Source organism: Hydractinia symbiolongicarpus, chromosome 14 (genome assembly GCF_029227915.1).
Source record: "Hydractinia symbiolongicarpus strain clone_291-10 chromosome 14, HSymV2.1, whole genome shotgun sequence".
NCBI lineage: Eukaryota > Metazoa > Cnidaria > Hydrozoa > Anthoathecata > Hydractiniidae > Hydractinia > Hydractinia symbiolongicarpus.
In genome coordinates this window covers 8005025-8023283 of record NC_079888.1, presented here as the reverse complement: position 1 = coordinate 8023283, position 18259 = coordinate 8005025, and the positions used below count along the sequence as shown (strand labels likewise).

General features: G+C 43.6%; 29 non-coding genes across 29 annotated transcripts; 17 read left to right on the top strand and 12 right to left on the bottom strand.

The window, feature by feature from the left end:
* Positions 1–224: 224 nt before the first annotated feature.
* Positions 225–297, top strand: Trnak-cuu (transfer RNA lysine (anticodon CUU)). Its single transcript has one exon. It is a non-coding gene; the product is annotated as a tRNA-Lys (tRNA).
* Positions 298–1441: 1144 nt separating this feature from the next.
* On the top strand, positions 1442–1514 carry Trnar-ccu (transfer RNA arginine (anticodon CCU)). Its single transcript has one exon. It is a non-coding gene; the product is annotated as a tRNA-Arg (tRNA).
* A 205-nt stretch (positions 1515–1719) lies between these two features.
* Positions 1720–1791, bottom strand: Trnaq-uug (transfer RNA glutamine (anticodon UUG)). Its single transcript has one exon. It is a non-coding gene; the product is annotated as a tRNA-Gln (tRNA).
* A 272-nt stretch (positions 1792–2063) lies between these two features.
* Trnan-auu (transfer RNA asparagine (anticodon AUU)) lies at positions 2064–2136 on the top strand. Its single transcript has one exon. It is a non-coding gene; the product is annotated as a tRNA-Asn (tRNA).
* A 285-nt stretch (positions 2137–2421) lies between these two features.
* Trnas-gcu (transfer RNA serine (anticodon GCU)) lies at positions 2422–2503 on the bottom strand. Its single transcript has one exon. It is a non-coding gene; the product is annotated as a tRNA-Ser (tRNA).
* A 541-nt stretch (positions 2504–3044) lies between these two features.
* On the bottom strand, positions 3045–3125 carry Trnas-gcu (transfer RNA serine (anticodon GCU)). Its single transcript has one exon. It is a non-coding gene; the product is annotated as a tRNA-Ser (tRNA).
* Positions 3126–3931: 806 nt separating this feature from the next.
* On the top strand, positions 3932–4004 carry Trnak-cuu (transfer RNA lysine (anticodon CUU)). Its single transcript has one exon. It is a non-coding gene; the product is annotated as a tRNA-Lys (tRNA).
* A 285-nt stretch (positions 4005–4289) lies between these two features.
* On the bottom strand, positions 4290–4371 carry Trnas-gcu (transfer RNA serine (anticodon GCU)). Its single transcript has one exon. It is a non-coding gene; the product is annotated as a tRNA-Ser (tRNA).
* A 541-nt stretch (positions 4372–4912) lies between these two features.
* Positions 4913–4993, bottom strand: Trnas-gcu (transfer RNA serine (anticodon GCU)). The gene has a single exon. It is a non-coding gene; the product is annotated as a tRNA-Ser (tRNA).
* An 805-nt stretch (positions 4994–5798) lies between these two features.
* Positions 5799–5871, top strand: Trnak-cuu (transfer RNA lysine (anticodon CUU)). The gene has a single exon. It is a non-coding gene; the product is annotated as a tRNA-Lys (tRNA).
* Positions 5872–7621: 1750 nt separating this feature from the next.
* Trnak-cuu (transfer RNA lysine (anticodon CUU)) lies at positions 7622–7694 on the top strand. Its single transcript has one exon. It is a non-coding gene; the product is annotated as a tRNA-Lys (tRNA).
* Positions 7695–8866: 1172 nt separating this feature from the next.
* Positions 8867–8939, top strand: Trnak-cuu (transfer RNA lysine (anticodon CUU)). The gene has a single exon. It is a non-coding gene; the product is annotated as a tRNA-Lys (tRNA).
* Positions 8940–9466: 527 nt separating this feature from the next.
* Trnar-ccu (transfer RNA arginine (anticodon CCU)) lies at positions 9467–9539 on the top strand. Its single transcript has one exon. It is a non-coding gene; the product is annotated as a tRNA-Arg (tRNA).
* A 550-nt stretch (positions 9540–10089) lies between these two features.
* Trnak-cuu (transfer RNA lysine (anticodon CUU)) lies at positions 10090–10162 on the top strand. Its single transcript has one exon. It is a non-coding gene; the product is annotated as a tRNA-Lys (tRNA).
* Positions 10163–11334: 1172 nt separating this feature from the next.
* On the top strand, positions 11335–11407 carry Trnak-cuu (transfer RNA lysine (anticodon CUU)). The gene has a single exon. It is a non-coding gene; the product is annotated as a tRNA-Lys (tRNA).
* A 549-nt stretch (positions 11408–11956) lies between these two features.
* On the top strand, positions 11957–12029 carry Trnak-cuu (transfer RNA lysine (anticodon CUU)). Its single transcript has one exon. It is a non-coding gene; the product is annotated as a tRNA-Lys (tRNA).
* A 543-nt stretch (positions 12030–12572) lies between these two features.
* Trnak-cuu (transfer RNA lysine (anticodon CUU)) lies at positions 12573–12645 on the top strand. Its single transcript has one exon. It is a non-coding gene; the product is annotated as a tRNA-Lys (tRNA).
* Positions 12646–12851: 206 nt separating this feature from the next.
* Trnaq-uug (transfer RNA glutamine (anticodon UUG)) lies at positions 12852–12923 on the bottom strand. The gene has a single exon. It is a non-coding gene; the product is annotated as a tRNA-Gln (tRNA).
* Positions 12924–12930: 7 nt separating this feature from the next.
* On the bottom strand, positions 12931–13012 carry Trnas-gcu (transfer RNA serine (anticodon GCU)). Its single transcript has one exon. It is a non-coding gene; the product is annotated as a tRNA-Ser (tRNA).
* Positions 13013–14175: 1163 nt separating this feature from the next.
* Trnas-gcu (transfer RNA serine (anticodon GCU)) lies at positions 14176–14257 on the bottom strand. The gene has a single exon. It is a non-coding gene; the product is annotated as a tRNA-Ser (tRNA).
* Positions 14258–14439: 182 nt separating this feature from the next.
* On the top strand, positions 14440–14512 carry Trnak-cuu (transfer RNA lysine (anticodon CUU)). Its single transcript has one exon. It is a non-coding gene; the product is annotated as a tRNA-Lys (tRNA).
* Positions 14513–15055: 543 nt separating this feature from the next.
* Positions 15056–15128, top strand: Trnak-cuu (transfer RNA lysine (anticodon CUU)). Its single transcript has one exon. It is a non-coding gene; the product is annotated as a tRNA-Lys (tRNA).
* Positions 15129–15673: 545 nt separating this feature from the next.
* Positions 15674–15746, top strand: Trnak-cuu (transfer RNA lysine (anticodon CUU)). Its single transcript has one exon. It is a non-coding gene; the product is annotated as a tRNA-Lys (tRNA).
* A 206-nt stretch (positions 15747–15952) lies between these two features.
* Trnaq-uug (transfer RNA glutamine (anticodon UUG)) lies at positions 15953–16024 on the bottom strand. The gene has a single exon. It is a non-coding gene; the product is annotated as a tRNA-Gln (tRNA).
* A 7-nt stretch (positions 16025–16031) lies between these two features.
* Trnas-gcu (transfer RNA serine (anticodon GCU)) lies at positions 16032–16113 on the bottom strand. Its single transcript has one exon. It is a non-coding gene; the product is annotated as a tRNA-Ser (tRNA).
* A 183-nt stretch (positions 16114–16296) lies between these two features.
* Trnak-cuu (transfer RNA lysine (anticodon CUU)) lies at positions 16297–16369 on the top strand. The gene has a single exon. It is a non-coding gene; the product is annotated as a tRNA-Lys (tRNA).
* A 206-nt stretch (positions 16370–16575) lies between these two features.
* On the bottom strand, positions 16576–16647 carry Trnaq-uug (transfer RNA glutamine (anticodon UUG)). The gene has a single exon. It is a non-coding gene; the product is annotated as a tRNA-Gln (tRNA).
* An 893-nt stretch (positions 16648–17540) lies between these two features.
* Positions 17541–17613, top strand: Trnak-cuu (transfer RNA lysine (anticodon CUU)). The gene has a single exon. It is a non-coding gene; the product is annotated as a tRNA-Lys (tRNA).
* A 206-nt stretch (positions 17614–17819) lies between these two features.
* Trnaq-uug (transfer RNA glutamine (anticodon UUG)) lies at positions 17820–17891 on the bottom strand. Its single transcript has one exon. It is a non-coding gene; the product is annotated as a tRNA-Gln (tRNA).
* Positions 17892–18259: the final 368 nt, after the last annotated feature.

Here is an 18259-nt window from a genome sequence, read left to right as displayed (position 1 = left end):
GGATTAGCAATCCATCGCCTTAACCACTCGAACGCCTTGTCTGTTTCTGTGCGACGTCTACTTTATGGAAAGCTAACATTGCTGAACCTGTTTCGACTCACGTGACTATTTACCAGCCCAAACAGTAGGAGAACGCGAGTGGCCCCATTTTAAGTAATCTTAGGTGTGGTCAATTGTTGCGTATGTCCAAGACGGCTTTAATGGCGGAACCTAATAAAAAATCAGCACGGCTAGCTCAGTCGGTAGAGCATGAGACTCTTAATCTCAGGGTCGTGGGTTCGAGCCCCACGTTGGGCGTTTTCTGATACACTCTTAATTGCATTACGATCGCGCCGTGGAAATCACCAGTTCTCCTCTAAGCCAATGTTGAAGAAATGACTTGAAAGCATTCAAGTATGACTTAGTCAATTTGAAATAATCCAGCCTTTCCCTCACTTATTTTTTACACAAACGATTAAATCAGAATTCAAAAAGAAAGTCAGGTTCTACCGAGATTTGAACTGGGATCTCTAGATTCAAAGTCCAGAGTGCTAACCATTACAGCATAGAACTGAATGTGCGACGAAGATGGGATTCGAACCCACGCAGGCAGAGGCCAATGGATTAGCAGTTCATCGCCTTAACCACTCGGCCACCTCGTCTGCTTCTGTACCACGTCTACTTTATGGAAAGCTAACATTGCTGAACCTGTTTCGACTCACGTGACTATTTACCAGCCCAAACAGTAGGAGTACGCGAGCGACCCAATTTTAAGTAATTTTAGGTGTGGTCAATTGTTGCGTAAGTCCAAGACGCCTTTAATGGCGAAACCATATAACGTATCAGCCCGTCTAGCTCAGTCAGTAGAGTATGAGACTCTTAACCTCAGGGACGTGGGTTCGAGTCCCACGTTGGGCGTTTTCTGATAGACTTTGGATTGCATTACAAACCGTGGAAATCACCAATTCTCCTTTAAGCATGAGTTCCGCCATAAACCTGGCAAATGTTGAAGAAAAGACTTGAAAGCATTCAAATATGGCTTAGTCAATTTTCGATAAATCATCCCTTCCTCACGCATTTCTTAAACAAATAATTAAAACAGAGTTCAAAAAGAAAGTCAGGTTCTACCGAGATTTGAACTCAGATCGCTGGGTTCAAAGTCCAGAGTGCTAACCATTGCAGGATAGAACCAAATGTGCGACGAAGTGGGATTCGAACCCACGCGGGCAGAGCCCAATGGATTAGCAGTCCATCGCCTTAACCACTCGGCTACCTCGTCTGTTTCTGTACCACGTCTACTTTATGGAAAGCTAACATTGCTGAACCTGTTTCGACTCACGTAACCTTTTACCAGCCCAAACAGTAGGATTAGGCGAGTCGCCCAACTTTCAGTAATCATAGGTGTGGTCAATTGTTGCGCAAGTCCAAGACGGCTTTAATGGCGGAACCTAATAACGAATGAGCCCGGCTAGCTCAGTAGATAGAGCATGAGACTCCTAATTTCAGGGTCGTGGGTTCGAGCCCCACGTTGGGCGTTTTCTGATACACTTTTAATTGCATTACGAACGCGCCGTGGAAATCACAAACTCTCCTCTAAGCATGAGTTCTGCCATAAACCTGGCAAATGTTGAAGAAATGACTTGAAAGTATTCAAATATGGCTTAGTCAATTTTAAATTATCAGCATTTCCCTTACGTATTTTTTTAACTAAAGATTAAATCAGAATTCAAAAAGAATGTCAGGTTCTACCTAGATTTGAACTCGGATCGCTGGATTCAAAGTCCAGAGTGCTAACCATTACACCATAGAACCGAATGTGCGACGAAGATGGGATTCGAACCCACGTGGGCAGAGCCCAATGGATTAGCCGTCCATCTTCTTAACCACTCGACCACCTCGTCTGTTTCTGTACGACGTCTACTTTATGGAAAGCTAACATTGCTGAACCTGTTTCGACTCACGTAACCTTTTACCAGCCCAAACAGTTGGATTACGGGAGTGGCGCAATTTTAAGTAATCTTATGTGTGGTCAATTGTTGCGTAAGTCCCAGATGGCTATAATGGAGCAACCTAATAACGAATTAGTCTGGCTAGCTCAGTCAGTAGAGCATGAGACTATTAATCTCAGGGTAGTGGGTTCGAACCCCACGTTGGGCGTTTTCTGATACACTTAAAATTGCATTACGAACGCGCCGTGGAATTCACCAATTCTCCTCTAAGCATGAGTTCTGCCTTAAACCTGGCAAATGTTGAAGGAATGACTTGAAAGCATTCAAATATGGCTTAGTCAATTTTAAATAAATCAGCCTTTCCCTCACGTATTTATTAAACAAAAGATTAAATAAGAATTCAAAAAGAAGATCAGGTTCTACCGAGATTTGAACTCGGATCGCTGGATTCAAAGTCCAGAATGCTAAACATTACACCATAGAACAGAATGTGCGACGAAGATGGGATTCGAACCCACGCGGGCAGAGTCCAATGGATCAGCAGTCCATCGCCTTAACCACTCGGCCACCTCGTCTGTTTTTGTACCACGTCTACTTTATGGAAAGCTAACATTGCTGAACCTGTTTCGACTCACGTAACCTTTTACCAGCCCAAACAGTAGGATTACGCGAGTGGCCCAATTTTAAGTAATCTTAGGTGTGGTCAATTGTTGCGTAAGTCCAAGACGGCTTTAATGGCGGAACCTAATAACGAAAAAGCCCGGTTAGCTCAGTCGGTAGAGCATGAGACTCTTAATCTCAGAGTCATGGTTTCGTGCCCCACCTTGGACGTTTTCTGATACACTTTTAATTGCATTACGAACGCGCCGTGGAAATCACCAATTCTCCTTTAAGCATGAGTTCCGCCATAAACCTGGCAAATGTTGAAGAAATGACTTGAAAGCATTCAAATATGGCTTAGTCAATTTTAAATAAATCAGCCTTTCCCTCACGTATTTTTTAAACAAAAGATTAAGTCAGAATTCAAAAAGAAGGTCAGGTTCTACCGAGATTTGAACCCGCATCGCTGGATTCAAAGTCCAGAATGCTAATCATTGCAGGATAGAACCGAATGTGCGACGAAGTGGGATTCGAACCCACGCGGGCAGAGCCCAATGGATTAGCAGTCCATCGCCTTAACCACTCGGCCACCTCGTCTGTTTTTGTACCACGTCTACTTTATGGAAAGCTAACATTGCTGAACCTGTTTCGACTCACGTAACCTTTTACCAGCCCAAACAGTAGGATTACGCGAGTGGCCCAATTTTAAGTAATCTTAGGTGTGGTCAATTGTTGCGTAAGTCCAAGACGGCTTTAATGGCGGAACCTAATAACGAATCAGCCCGGCTAGCTCAGTCGGTAGAGCATGAGACTCTTAATCTCAGGGTCATGGTTTCGTGCCCCACCTTGGGCGTTTTCTGATACACTTTTAATTGCATTACGAACGCGCCGTGGAAATCACCATTTCACCTCTAAGCATTAGTTTCGCCATAAACCTGGCAAATGTTGAAGAAATGACTTGAAAGCATTCAAATATGGCTTAGTCAATTTTAAATAAATCAGCCTTTCCCTCACGTATTTTTTAAACAAAAGATTAAATCAGAATTCAAAAAGAAGGTCAGGTTCTACCGAGATTTGAACTCGCATCGCTGGATTCAAAGTCCAGAATGCTAATCATTACACCATAGAACCGAATGTGCGACGAAGATGGTATTCGAACCCACGCGGACAGAGTCCAATGGTTTAGCAGTCCATCGCCCTAACCACTCGGGCACCTCGTCAGTTCCTGTAGCACGTCTACTTTATGGAAAGCTAACATTGCTGAACCTGTTTCGACTCACGTAACCTTATACCAGCCCAAACAGTAGGATTACGCGAGTGGCCCAACTTTAAGTAATCTTAGGTGTGGTCAGTTGTTGCGTAAGTCCATGACGGCTTCAATGGCGGAACATAATAACGAATCAGCACGGCTAGCTCAGTCGGTAGAGCATGAGAGTCTTAATCTCAGGGTCGTGGGTTCGAGCCCCACGTTGGGCGTTTTCTGATACACTTTTAATTGCATTACGAACGCGCCGTGGAAATCACCAATTCTCCTCTAAGCATGAGTTCTGCCTTAAACCTGGCAAATGTTGAAGAAATGACTTGAAAGCATTCAAATATGGCTTAGTCAATTTTAAATAAATCAGCCTTTCCCTCACGTATTTATTAAACAAAAGATTAAATAAGAATTCAAAAAGAAGATCAGGTTCTACCGAGATTTGAACTCGGATCGCTGGATTCAAAGTCCAGAATGCTAAACATTACACCATAGAACAGAATGTGCGACGAAGATGGGATTCGAACCCACGCGGGCAGAGTCCAATGGATCAGCAGTCCATCGCCTTAACCACTCGGCCACCTCGTCTGTTTTTGTACCACGTCTACTTTATGGAAAGCTAACATTGCTGAACCTGTTTCGACTCACGTAACCTTTTACCAGCCCAAACAGTAGGATTACGCGAGTGGCCCAATTTTAAGTAATCTTAGGTGTGGTCAATTGTTGCGTAAGTCCAAGACGGCTTTAATGGCGGAACCTAATAACGAATAAGCCCGGTTAGCTCAGTCGGTAGAGCATGAGACTCTTAATCTCAGAGTCATGGTTTCGTGCGCCACCTTGGACGTTTTCTGATACACTTTTAATTGCATTACGAACGCGCCGTGGAAATCACCAATTCTCCTTTAAGCATGAGTTCCGCCATAAACCTGGCAAATGTTGAAGAAATGACTTGAAAGCATTCAAATATGGCTTAGTCAATTTTAAATAAATCAGCCTTTCCCTCACGTATTTATTAAACAAAAGATTAAATAAGAATTCAAAAAGAAGGTCAGGTTCCACCGAGATTTGAACTCGGATCGCTGGATTCAAAGTCCAGAATGCTAATCATTGCAGGATAGAACCGAATGTGCGACGAAGTGGGATTCGAACCCACGCGGGCAGAGCCCAATGGATTAGCAGTCCATCGCCTTAACCACTCGGCCACCTCGTCTGTTTTTGTACCACGTCTACTTTATGGAAAGCTAACATTGCTGAACCTGTTTCGACTCACGTAACCTTTTACCAGCCCAAACAGTAGGATTACGCGAGTGGCCCAATTTTAAGTAATCTTAGGTGTGGTCAATTGTTGCGTAAGTCCAAGACGGCTTTAATGGCGGAACCTAATAACGAATCAGCCCGGCTAGCTCAGTCGGTAGAGCATGAGACTGTTAATCTCAGGGTCATTGTTTCGAGCCCCACCTTGGGAGTTTTCTGATACACTTTTAATTGCATTACGAACGCGCCGTGGAAATCACCAATTCACCTCTAAGCATTAGTTTCGCCATAAACCTGGCAAATGTTGAAGAAATTACTTGAAAGCATTCAAATATGGCTTAGTCAATTTTAAATAAATCAGCCTTTCCCTCACGTATTTTTTAAACAAAAGATTAAATCAGAATTCAAAAAGAAGATCAGGTTCTACCGAGATTTGAACTCGCATCGCTGGATTCAAAGTCCAGAATGCTAATCATTACACCATAGAACCGAATGTGCGACAAAGATGGTATTCGAACCCACGCGGGCAGAGCCCAATGGATTAGCAGTCCATCGCCTTAACCACTCGGCCACCTCGTCTGTTTCTGTACCACGTCTACTTCATGGAAAGCTAACATTGCTGAACCTACTTCGACTCACGTAACCTTTTACCAGCCCAAACAGTAGGATTACCAAGTGGCCCAAATTTAAGTAATCTTAGGTGTGGTCAATTGTTGCGTAAGTCCAAGACGGCTTTAATGGCGGAACCTAATAACGAATCAGCCCGGCTAGCTCAGTCGGTAGAGCATGAGACTCTTAATCTCAGGGTCGTGGGTTCGAGCCCCACGTTGGGCGTTTTCTGATACACTTTTAATTGCATTACGAACGTGCCGTGGAAATCACCAATTCTCCTCTAAGCAAATGTTGAAGAAATGACTTGAAAGCATTCAAATATGGCTTAGTCAATTTTAAATAATTCAGCCTTTCCCTCACGTATTTTTTACACAAACTATTAAATCAGCATTCAAAAAGAAGGTCGGGTTCTAACGAGATTTGAACCCGGATCGCTGGATTCAAAGTCCGGAGTGCTAACCATTACACCATAGAACCGAATTTACGACGAGGATGGGATTCGAACCCACGCAGGCAGAGTCCAATGGATCAGCAGTCCATCGCCTTAACCACTCGACCACCTCGTCTGTTTTTGTACCACGTCTACTTTATGGAAAGCTAACATTGCTGAACCTGTTTCGACTCACGTAACCTTTTACCAGCCCAAACAGTAGGATTACGCGAGTGGCCCAATTTTAAGTAATCTTAGGTGTGGTCAATTGTTGCGTAAGTCCAAGACGGCTTTAATGGCGGAACCTAATATCGAATCAGCCCGGCTAGCTCAGTCGGTAGAGCATGAGACTCTTAATCTCAGGGTCATGGTTTCGTGCCCCACCTTGGGCGTTATCTGATACACTTTTAATTGCATTACGAACGTGCCGTGGAAATCACCAATTCTCCTCTAAGCAAATGTTGAAGAAATGACTTGAAAGCATTCAAATATGGCTTAGTCAATTTTAAATAATTCAGCCTTTCCCTCACGTATTTTTTACACAAACTATTAAATCAGCATTCAAAAAGAAGGTCGGGTTCTAACGAGATTTGAACCCGGATCGCTGGATTCAAAGTCCGGAGTGCTAACCATTACACCATAGAACCGAATTTACGACGAGGATGGGATTCGAACCCACGCAGGCAGAGTCCAATGGATCAGCAGTCCATCGCCTTAACCACTCGACCACCTCGTCTGTTTTTGTACCACGTCTACTTTATGGAAAGCTAACATTGCTGAACCTGTTTCGACTCACGTAACCTTTTACCAGCCCAAACAGTAGGATTACGCGAGTGGCCCAATTTTAAGTAATCTTAGGTGTGGTCAATTGTTGCGTAAGTCCAAGACGGCTTTAATGGCGGAACCTAATATCGAATCAGCCCGGCTAGCTCAGTCGGTAGAGCATGAGACTCTTAATCTCAGGGTCATGGTTTCGTGCCCCACCTTGGGCGTTATCTGATACACTGTTAATTGCATTACGAACGCGCCGTGGAAATCACCAATTCACCTCTAAGCATTAGTTCCGCCATAAACCTGGCAAATGTTGAAGAAATGACTTGAAAGCATTCAAATATGGCTTAGTCAATTTTAAATAAATCAGCCTTTCCCTCACGTATTTTTTAAACAAAAGATTAAATCAGAATTCAAAAAGAAGGCCAGGTTCTACCGAGATTTGAACTTGCATCGCTGGATTCAAAGTCCAGAATGCTAATCATTACACCATAGAACCGAATGTGCGACGAAGATGGTATTCGAACCCACGTGGGCAGAGCCCAATGGATTAGCAGTCCATCGCCCTAACCACTCGGGCACCTCGTCTGTTTCTGTAGCACGTCTACTTTATGGAAAGCTAACATTGCTGAACCTGTTTCGACTCACGTAACCTTATACCAGCCCAAACAGTAGGATTACGCGAGTGGCCCAACTTTAAGTAATCTTAGGTGTGGTCAGTTGTTGCGTAAGTCCATGACGGCTTCAATGGCGGAACGTAATAACGAATCAGCACGGCTAGCTCAGTCGGTAGAGCATGAGACTCTTAATGTCAGGGTCGTGGGTTCGAGCCCCACGTTGGGCGTTTTCTGATACACTTTTAATTGCATTACGAACGCGCCGTGGAAATCACCAATTCTCCTCTAAGCATGAGTTCTGCCATAAACCTGGCAAATGTTGAAGAAATGACTTGAAAGCATTCAAATATGGCTTAGACAATTTTAAATAAATCAGCCTTTCCCTCACGTATTTATTAAACAAAAGATTAAATAAGAATTCAAAAAGAAGATCAGATTCTACCGAGATTTGAACTCGGATCGCTGGATTCAAAGTCCAGAGTGCTAAACATTACACCATAGAACAGAATGTGCGACGAAGATGGGATTCGAACCCACGCAGGCAGAGTCCAATGGATCAGCAGTCCATCGCCTTAACCACTCGACCACCTCGTCTGTTTTTGTACCACGTCTACTTTATGGAAAGCTAACATTGCTGAACCTGTTTCGACTCACGTAACCTTTTACCAGCCCAAACAGTAGGATTACGCGAGTGGCCCAATTTTAAGTAATCTTAGGTGTGGTCAATTGTTGCGTAAGTCCAAGACGGCATTAATGGCGGAACCTAATAACGAATCAGCCCGGCTAGCTCAGTCGGTAGAGCATGAGACTCTTAATCTCAGGGTCATGGTTTCGTGCCCCACCTTGGGCGTTATCTGATACACTTTTAATTGCATTACGAACGCGCCGTGGAAATCACCAATTCACCTCTAAGCATTAGTTCCGCCATAAACCTGGCAAATGTTGAAGAAATGACTTGAAAGCATTCAAATATGGCTTAGTCAATTTTAAATAAATCAATCTTTCCCTCACGTATTTTTTAAACGAAAGATTAAATCAGAATTCAAAAAGAAGGCCAGGTTCTACCGAGATTTGAACTTGCATCGCTGGATTCAAAGTCCAGAATGCTAATCATTACACCATAGAACCGAATGTGCGACGAAGATGGTATTCGAACCCACGCGGACAGAGCCCAATGGATTAGCAGTCCATCGCCTTAACCACTCGGCCACCTCGTCTGTTTCTGTACCACGTCTACTTCATGGAAAGCTAACATTGCTGAACCTACTTCGACTCACGTAACCTTTTACCAGCCCAAACAGTAGGATTACCAAGTGGCCCAAATTTAAGTAATCTTAGGTGTGGTCAATTGTTGCGTAAGTCCAAGACGGTTTTAATGGCGGAACCTAATAACGAATCAGCCCGGCTAGCTCAGTCGGTAGAGCATGAGACTCTTAATCTCAGGGTCGTGGGTTCGAGCCCCACGTTGGGCGTTTTCTGATACACTTTTAATTGCATTACGAACGTGCCGTGGAAATCACCAATTCTCCTCTAAGCAAATGTTGAAGAAATGACTTGAAAGCATTCAAATATGGCTTAGTCAATTTTAAATAATTCAGCCTTTCCCTCACGTATTTTTTACACAAACTATTAAATCAGCATTCAAAAAGAAGGTCGGGTTCTAACGAGATTTGAACCCGGATCGCTGGATTCAAAGTCCAGAGTGCTAACCATTACACCATAGAACCGAATTTACGACGAAGATGGGATTCGAACTCACGCGGGCAGAGCCCAATGGATTAGCAGTCCATCGCCTTAACCACTCAAACGCCTCGTCTCTTTCTGTACCACGTCTACGTTATGGAAAGCTAACATTGCTAAACCTGTTTCGACTCACGTAACCTTTTACCAGCCCAAACAGTAGGATTACGCGAGTGACCCAATTTCAAGTAATCTAAAGTGTGGTCAATTGTTGCATAAGTCCAAGACAGCTTTAGTGGCGGCACCTAAAAACGAATCAGCTCGGCTAGCTTAATCGGTAGAGCATGAGACTCCTAATCTCAAGGTTGTGGGTTCGAACCCCACGTTGGGCGTTTTCTGATACACTTAAAATTGCATTACGAACGCGCCGTGGAATTCACCAATTCTCCTCTAAGCATGAGTTCTGCCTTAAACCTGGCAAATGTTGAAGAAATGACTTGAAAGCATTCAAATATGGCTTAGTAAATTTTAAATAAATCAGCCTTTCCCTCACGTATTTTTTAAACAAAAGATTAAATCAGAATTCAAAAAGAAGGCCAGGTTCTACCGAGATTTGAACTTGCATCGCTGGATTCAAAGTCCAGAATGCTAATCATTACACCATAGAACCGAATGTGCGACGAAGATGGTATTCGAACCCACGTGGGCAGAGCCCAATGGATTAGCAGTCCATCGCCCTAACCACTCGGGCACCTCGTCTGTTTCTGTAGCACGTCTACTTTATGGAAAGCTAACATTGCTGAATCTGTTTCGACTCACGTAACCTTATACCAGCCCAAACAGTAGGATTACGCGAGTGGCCCAACTTTAAGTAATCTTAGGTGTGGTCAGTTGTTGCGTAAGTCCATGACGGCTTCAATGGCGGAACATAATAACGAATCAGCACGGCTAGCTCAGTCGGTAGAGCATGAGACTCTTAATCACAGGGTCGTGGGTTCGAGCCCCACGTTGGGCGTTTTCTGATACACTTTTAATTGCATTACGAACGCGCCGTGGAAATCACCAATTCTCCTCTAAGCATGAGTTCTGCCATAAACCTGGCAAATGTTGAAGAAATGACTTGAAAGCATTCAAATATGGCTTAGACAATTTTAAATAAATCAGCCTTTCCCTCACGTATTTATTAAACAAAAGATTAAATAAGAATTCAAAAAGAAGATCAGATTCTACCGAGATTTGAACTCGGATCGCTGGATTCAAAGTCCAGAGTGCTAAACATTACACCATAGAACAGAAGTTGCGACGAAGATGGGATTCGAACCCACGCAGGCAGAGTCCAATGGATCAGCAGTCCATCGCCTTAACCACTCGACCACCTCGTCTGTTTTTGGACCACGTCTACTTTATGGAAAGCTAACATTGCTGAACCTGTTTCGACTCACGTAACCTTTTACCAGCCCAAACAGTAGGATTACGCGAGTGGCCCAATTTTAAGTAATCTTAGGTGTGGTCAATTGTTGCGTAAGTCCAAGACGGCTTTAATGGCGGAACCTAATAACGAATCAGCCCGGCTAGCTCAGTCGGTAGAGCATGAGACTCTTAATCTCAGGGTCATGGTTTCGTGCCCCACCGTGGGCGTTATCTGATACACTTTTAATTGCATTACGAACGCGCCGTGGAAATCACCAATTCACCTCTAAGCATTAGTTCCGCCATAAACCTGGCAAATGTTGAAGAAATGACTTGAAAGCATTCAAATATGGCTTAGTCAATTTTAAATAAATCAGCCTTTCCCTCACGTATTTTTTAAACAAAAGATTAAATCAGAATTCAAAAAGAAGGCCAGGTTCTACCGAGATTTGAATTTGCATCGCTGGATTCAAAGTCCAGAATGCTAATCATTACACCATAGAACCGAATGTGCGACGAAGATGGTATTCGAACCCACGTGGGCAGAGCCCAATGGATTAGCAGTCCATCGCCTTAACCACTCGGCCACCTCGTCTGTTTCTGTACCACGTCTACTTCATGGAAAGCTAACATTGCAGAACCTACTTCGACTCACGTAACCTTTTACCAGCCCAAACAGTAGGATTACCAAGTGGCCCAATTTCAAGTAATCTAAAGTGTGGTCAATTGTTGCATAAGTCCAAGACAGCTTTAGTGGCGGCAACTAAAAACGAATCAGCCCGGCTAGCTTAATCGGTAGAGCATGAGACTCTTAATCTCAAGGTCGTGGTTTCGAACCCCACGTTGGGCGTTTTCTGATAGACTTTGGATTGCATTACGAACGCGCCGTGGAAATCACCAATTCACCTCTAAGCATTAGTTCCGCCATAAACCTGGCAAATGTTGACGAAATGACTTGAAAGCATTCAAATATGGCTTAGTCAATTTTGGATAAATCATCCCTTCCTCACGCATTTTTTAAACAAATGATTAAGTCAGAGTTCAAAAAGAAAGTCAGGTTCTACCAAGATTTGAACTCGGATCTCTGGATTTAAAGTCCAGAGTGCTAACCATTACAGCATAGAACTGAATGTGCGACGAAGATGGGATTCGAAACCACGCAGGCAGAGCCCAATGGATTAGCAGTCCATCGCCTTAACCACTCGACCACCTAGTCTGTTTCTGTACGACGTCTACTTTATGGAAAGCTAACATTGCTGAACCTGTTTCGACTCACGTAACCTTTTACCAGCCCAAACAGTAAGAGTACGCGAGCGACCCAATTTTAAGTAATTTTAGGTGTGGTCAATTGTTGCGTAAGTCCAAGACGGCTTTAATGGCGGAACCTTATAACGTATCAGCCCGACTAGCTCAGTAAGTAGAGTATGAGACTCTTAATCTCAGGGTCGTGGGTTCGAGTCCCACGTTGGGCGTTTTCTGATAGACTTTGGATTGCATTACAAACCGTGGAAATCACCAATTCTCCTTTAAGCATGAGCTCCGCCATAAACCTGGCAAATGTTGAAGAAATGACTTGAAAGCATTCAAATATGGCTTAGTCAGTTTTAAATAATCATCCTTTCCCTCACGTATTTTTTTAAAAAAAGATTAAATCAGAATTCAAAAAGAATGTCAGTTTCTACCTAGATTTGAACTCGGATTGCTGGATTCAAAGTCCAGAGTGCTAACCAATACACCATAGAACCGAATGTGCGACGAAGATGGGATTCGAACCCACGTGGTAGAGCCCAATGGATTAGCAGTCCATCGCCTTAACCACTCGACCCCTAGTCTGTTTCTGTACGACGTCTACTTTATGGAAAGCTAACATTGCTGAACCTGTTTCGACTCACGTAACCTTTTACCAGCCCAAACAGTTGGATTACGGGAGTGGCGCAATTTTAAGTAATCTTAGGTGTGGTCAATTGTTGCGTAAGTCCAAGATGGCTTTAATGGAGGAACCTAATAACGAATTAGTCTGGCTAGCTCAGTCGGTAGAGCATGAGACTCTTAATCTCAGGGTCGTGGGTTCGAACCCCACGTTTGGTGTTTTCTGATACACTTTAAATTTCATTACAAACGCGCCGTGGAAATCACCATTTCTCCTCTAAGCATGAGCTCTGCCATAAACCTGGCAAATGTTGAAGAAATAAATTGAAAGCATTCAAATATGGCTTAGTCAATTTTAAAGAAATCAGCCTTTCCCCCACGTATTTATTAAACAAAAGATTAAATAAGAATTCAAAAAGAAGATCAGGTTCTACCGAGATTTGAACTCGGATCGCTGGATTCAAAGTCCAGAGTGCTAACCATTACACCATAGAACCGAATGTGCGACGAAGATGGGATTCGAACCCACGCGGGCAGAGCCCAATGGACTAGCAGTCCATCGCCTTAACCACTCGGCCACCTCGTCTGTTTCTGTACCACGTCTACTTTATGGAAAGCTAACATTGCTGAACCTGTTTCGACTCACGTAACCTTTTTCCAGCCCAAACAGTAGGAGTACGCGAGCGACCCAATTTTAGGTATTTTTAGGTGTGGTCAATTGTTGCGTAAGTCCAAGACGGCTTTAATGGCGGCACCTAGTAACGAATCAGCCGGCTAGCTCATTCAATAGAGCATGAGACTCTTAATCTCAGGGTCTTCGGTTCGAGCCCCAGTTTGGGCGTTTTCTGATAGACTTTGGATTGCATTACGAACGCGCCATGGAAATCACCAAGTCTCCTTCTAAGCATGAGTGGTGCCATAAACTTGGCAAAAGTTGAAGAAATGACTTGAAAGCATTCAAATATGGCATAGTCAATTTTAAATAATTCAGCCTTTCCCTCACGTATTTTTTACACAAACGATTAAATCTGAATTCAAAAAGAAGGTCAGGTTCTACCTAGATGTGAACTCGGATCGCTGGATTCAAAGTCCAGAGTTCTAACCAATACACCATAGAACCGAATGTGCGACGAAGATGGCATTCGAACCCACGTGGTAGAGCCCAATGGATTAGCAGTCCATCGCCTTAACCACTCGGGCACCTCGTCTGTTTCTGTAGCACGTCTACTTTATGGAAAGCTAACATTGCTGAACCTGTTTCGACTCACGTAACCTTATACCAGCCCACACAGTAGGATTACGCGTGTGGCCCAACTTTAAGTAATCTTAGGTGTGGTCAGTTGTTGCGTAAGTCCATGACGGCTTCAATGGCGGAACGTAATAACGAATCAGCACGGCTAGCTCAGTCGGTAGAGCATGAGGCTCTTAATCTCAGGGTCGTGGGCTCGAGCCCCACGTTGGGCGTTTTCTGATACACTTTTAATTGCATTACGAACGCGCCGTGGAAATCACCAATTCTCCTCTAAGCATGAGTTCTCCCATAAACCTGGCAAATGTTGAAGAAATGACTTGAAAGCATTCAAATATGGCTTAGACAATTTTAAATAAATCAGCCTTTCCCTCACGTATTTATTAAACAAAAGATTAAATAAGAATTCAAAAAGAAGATCAGGTTCTACCGAGATTTGAACTCGGATCGCTGGATTCTAAGTCCAGAGTGCTAAACATTACACCATAGAACAGAATGTGCGACGAAGATGGTATTCGAACCCACGCGGGCAGAGCCCAATGGATTAGCAGTCCATCGCCTTAACCACTCGGCCACCTCGTCTGTTTCTGTACCACGTCTACTTCATGGAAAGCTAACATTGCTGAACCTGTTTCGACTCACGTAACCTTTTACCAGCCCAAACAGTAGGATTACCAAGTGGCCCAAATTTAAGTAATATTAGGTGTGGTCAATTGTTGCGTAAGTCCAAGACGGCTTTAATGGCGGAACCTAATAACGAATCAGCCCGGCTAGCTCAGTCGGTAGAGCATGAGACTCTTAATCTCAGGGTCGTGGGTTCGAGCCCCACGTTGGGCGTTTTCTGATACACTTTTAATTGCATTACGAACGCGCCGTGGAAATCACCAATTCACAATTTAGTTCCGCCATAAACCTGGCAAATGTTGACGAAATGACTTGAAAGCATTCAAATATGGCTTAGTCAATTTTGGATAAATCATCCCTTCCTCACGCATTTTTTAAACAAATGATTAAGTCAGAGTTCAAAAAGAAAGTCAGGTTCTACCAAGATTTGAACTCGGATCTCTGGATTTAAAGTCCAGAGTGCTAACCATTACAGCATAGAACTAAATGTGCGACGAAGATGGGATTCGAAACCACGCAGTCAGAGCCCAATGGATTAGCAGTCCATCGCCTTAACCACTCGACCACCTAGTCTGTTTCTGTACGACGTCTACTTTATGGAAAGCTAACATTGCTGAACCTGTTTCGACTCACGTAACCTTTTACCAGCCCAAACAGTAAGAGTACGCGAGCGACCCAATTTTAAGTAATTTTAGGTGTGGTCAATTGTTGCGTAAGTCCAAGACGGCTTTAATGGCGGAACCTTATAACGTATCAGCCCGACTAGCTCAGTAAGTAGAGTATGAGACTCTTAATCTCAGGGTCGTGGGTTCGAGTCCCACGTTGGGCGTTTTCTGATAGACTTTGGATTGCATTACAAACCGTGGAAATCACCAATTCTCCTTTAAGCATGAGCTCCGCCATAAACCTGGCAAATGTTGAAGAAATGACTTGAAAGCATTCAAATATGGCTTAGTCAGTTTTAAATAATCATCCTTTCCCTCACGTATTTTTTAAAATAAAAGATTAAATCAGAATTCAAAAAGAATGTCAGTTTCTACCTAGATTTTAACTCGGATTGCTGGATTCAAAGTCCAGAGTGCTAACCAATACACCATAGAACCGAATGTGCGACGAAGATGGGATTCGAACCCACGTGGTAGAGCCCAATGGATTAGCAGTCCATCGCCTTAACCACTCGACCACCTAGTCTGTTTCTGTACGACGTCTACTTTATGGAAAGCTAACATTGCTGAACCTGTTTCGACTCACGTAACCTTTTACCAGCCCAAACAGTTGGATTACGGGAGTGGCGCAATTTTAAGTAATATTAGGTGTGGTCAATTGTTGCGTAAGTCCAAGATGGCTTTAATGGAGGAACCTAATAACGAATTAGTCTGGCTAGCTCAGTCGGTAGAGCATGAGACTCTTAATCTCAGGGTCGTGGGTTCGAACCCCACGTTGGGTGTTTTCTGATACACTTTAAATTTCATTACGAACGCGCCGTGGAAATCACCAATTCTCCTCTAAGCATGAGCTCTGCCATAAACCTGGCAAATGTTGAAGAAATAAATTGAAAGCATTCAAGTATGGCTTAGTCAATTTTAAAGAAATCAGCCTTTCCCCCACGTATTTATTAAACAAAAGATTAAATAAGAATTCAAAAAGAAGATCAGGTTCTACCGAGATTTGAACTCGGATCGCTGGATTCAAAGTCCAGAGTGCTAACCATTACACCATAGAACCGAATGTGCGACGAAGATGGGATTCGAACCCACGCGGGCAGAGCCCAATGGACTAGCAGTCCATCGCCTTAACCACTCGGCCACCTCGTCTGTTTCTGTACCACGTCTACTTTATGGAAAGCTAACATTGCTGAACCTGTTTCGACTCACGTAACCTTTTTCCAGCCCAAACAGTAGGAGTACGCGAGCGACCCAATTTTAGGTAATTTTAGGTGTGGTCAATTGTTGCGTAAGTCCAAGACGGCTTTAATGGCGGAACCTAATAACGAATCAGCCCGGCTAGCTCAGTCGGTAGAGCATGAGACTCTTAATCTCAGGGTCGTGGGTCCGAGCCCCACGTTGAGCGTTTTCTGATACACTTTTAATTGCATTACGAACGCGCCGTGGAAATCACCAATTCTTCTCTAAGCATGAATTCCGCCATAAACCTGGCAAATGTTGAAGAAGTGACTTGAAAGCATTCAAATATGGCTTAGTCAATTTTAAATAAATCAGCCTTTCCCTCACGTATTTGTTAAACAAAAGATTAAATAAGAATTCAAAAAGAAGGTCAGGTTCTACCGAGATTTGAACTCGGATCGCTGGATGCAAAGTCCAGAGTGCTAACCATTACACCATAGAACCGAATGTGCGACGAAGTGGGATTCGAACCCACGCGGGCAGAGCGCAATGGATTAGTAGTCCATCGCCTATACCACTCGGCCACCTCTTCTGTTTCTGTACCACGTCTACTTTATGGAAAGATAAGATTGCTGAACCTGTTTCGACTCACGTACTCTTTTACCAGCCCAAACACTAGGAGTACGGGAGTGGACCAATTTTTATTAATCTTATGTGTTGTCAATTGTTGCGTAAGTCCAAGACGGCTTTAATGGCGGCACCTAGTAACGAATCAGCCGGCTAGCTCATTCAATAGAGCATGAGACTCTTAATCTCAGGGTCTTCGGTTCGAGCCCCAGTTTGGGCGTTTTCTGATAGACTTTGGATTGCATTACGAACGCGCCATGGAAATCACCAAGTCTCCTTCTAAGCATGAGTGGTGCCATAAACTTGGCAAAAGTTGAAGAAATGACTTGAAAGCATTCAAATATGGCATAGTCAATTTTAAATAATTCAGCCTTTCCCTCACGTAATTTTTACACAAATGATTAAATCTGAATTCAAAAAGAAGGTCAGGTTCTACCTAGATGTGAACTCGGATCGCTGGATTCAAAGTCCAGAGTTCTAACCAATACACCATAGAACCGAATGTGCGACGAAGATGGCATTCGAACCCACGTGGTAGAGCCCAATGGATTAGCAGTCCATCGCCTTAACCACTCGGGCACCTCGTCTATTTCTGTAGCACGTCTACTTTATGGAAAGCTAACATTGCTGAACCTGTTTCGACTCACGTAACCTTATACCAGCCCAAACAGTAGGATTACGCGAGTGGCCCAACTTTAAGTAATCTTAGGTGTGGTCAGTTGTTGCGTAAGTCCATGACGGCTTCAATGGCGGAACGTAATAACGAATCAGCACGGCTAGCTCAGTCGGTAGAGCATGAGACTCTTAATCTCAGGGTCGTGGGCTCGAGCCCCACGTTGGGCGTTTTCTGATACACTTTTAATTGCATTACGAACGCGCCGTGGAAATCACCAATTCTCCTCTAAACATGAGTTCTGCCACAAACCTGGAAAATGTTGAAGATATGACTTGAAAGCATTCAAATATGGCTTAGTCAATTTTAAATAAATCAGCCTTTCCCTCACGTATTTGTTAAACAAAAGATTAAATAAGAATTCAAAAAGAAGGTCAGGTTCTACCGAGATTTGAACTCGGATCGCTGGATGCAAAGTCCAGAGTGCTAACCATTACACCATAGAACCGAATGTGCGACGAAGTGGGATTCGAACCCACGCGGGCAGAGCGCAATGGATTAGTAGTCCATCGCCTATACCACTCGGCCACCTCTTCTGTTTCTGTACCACGTCTACTTTATGGAAAGGTAAGATTGCTGAACCTGTTTCGACTCACGTACTCTTTTACCAGCCCAAACACTAGGAGTACGGGAGTGGACCAATTTTTATTAATCTTATGTGTTGTCAATTGTTGCGTAAGTCCAAGACGGCTTTAATGGCGGCACCTAGTAACGAATCAGCCGGCTAGCTCATTCAATAGAGCATGAGACTCTTAATCTCAGGGTCTTCGGTTCGAGCCCCAGTTTGGGCGTTTTCTGATAGACTTTGGATTGCAT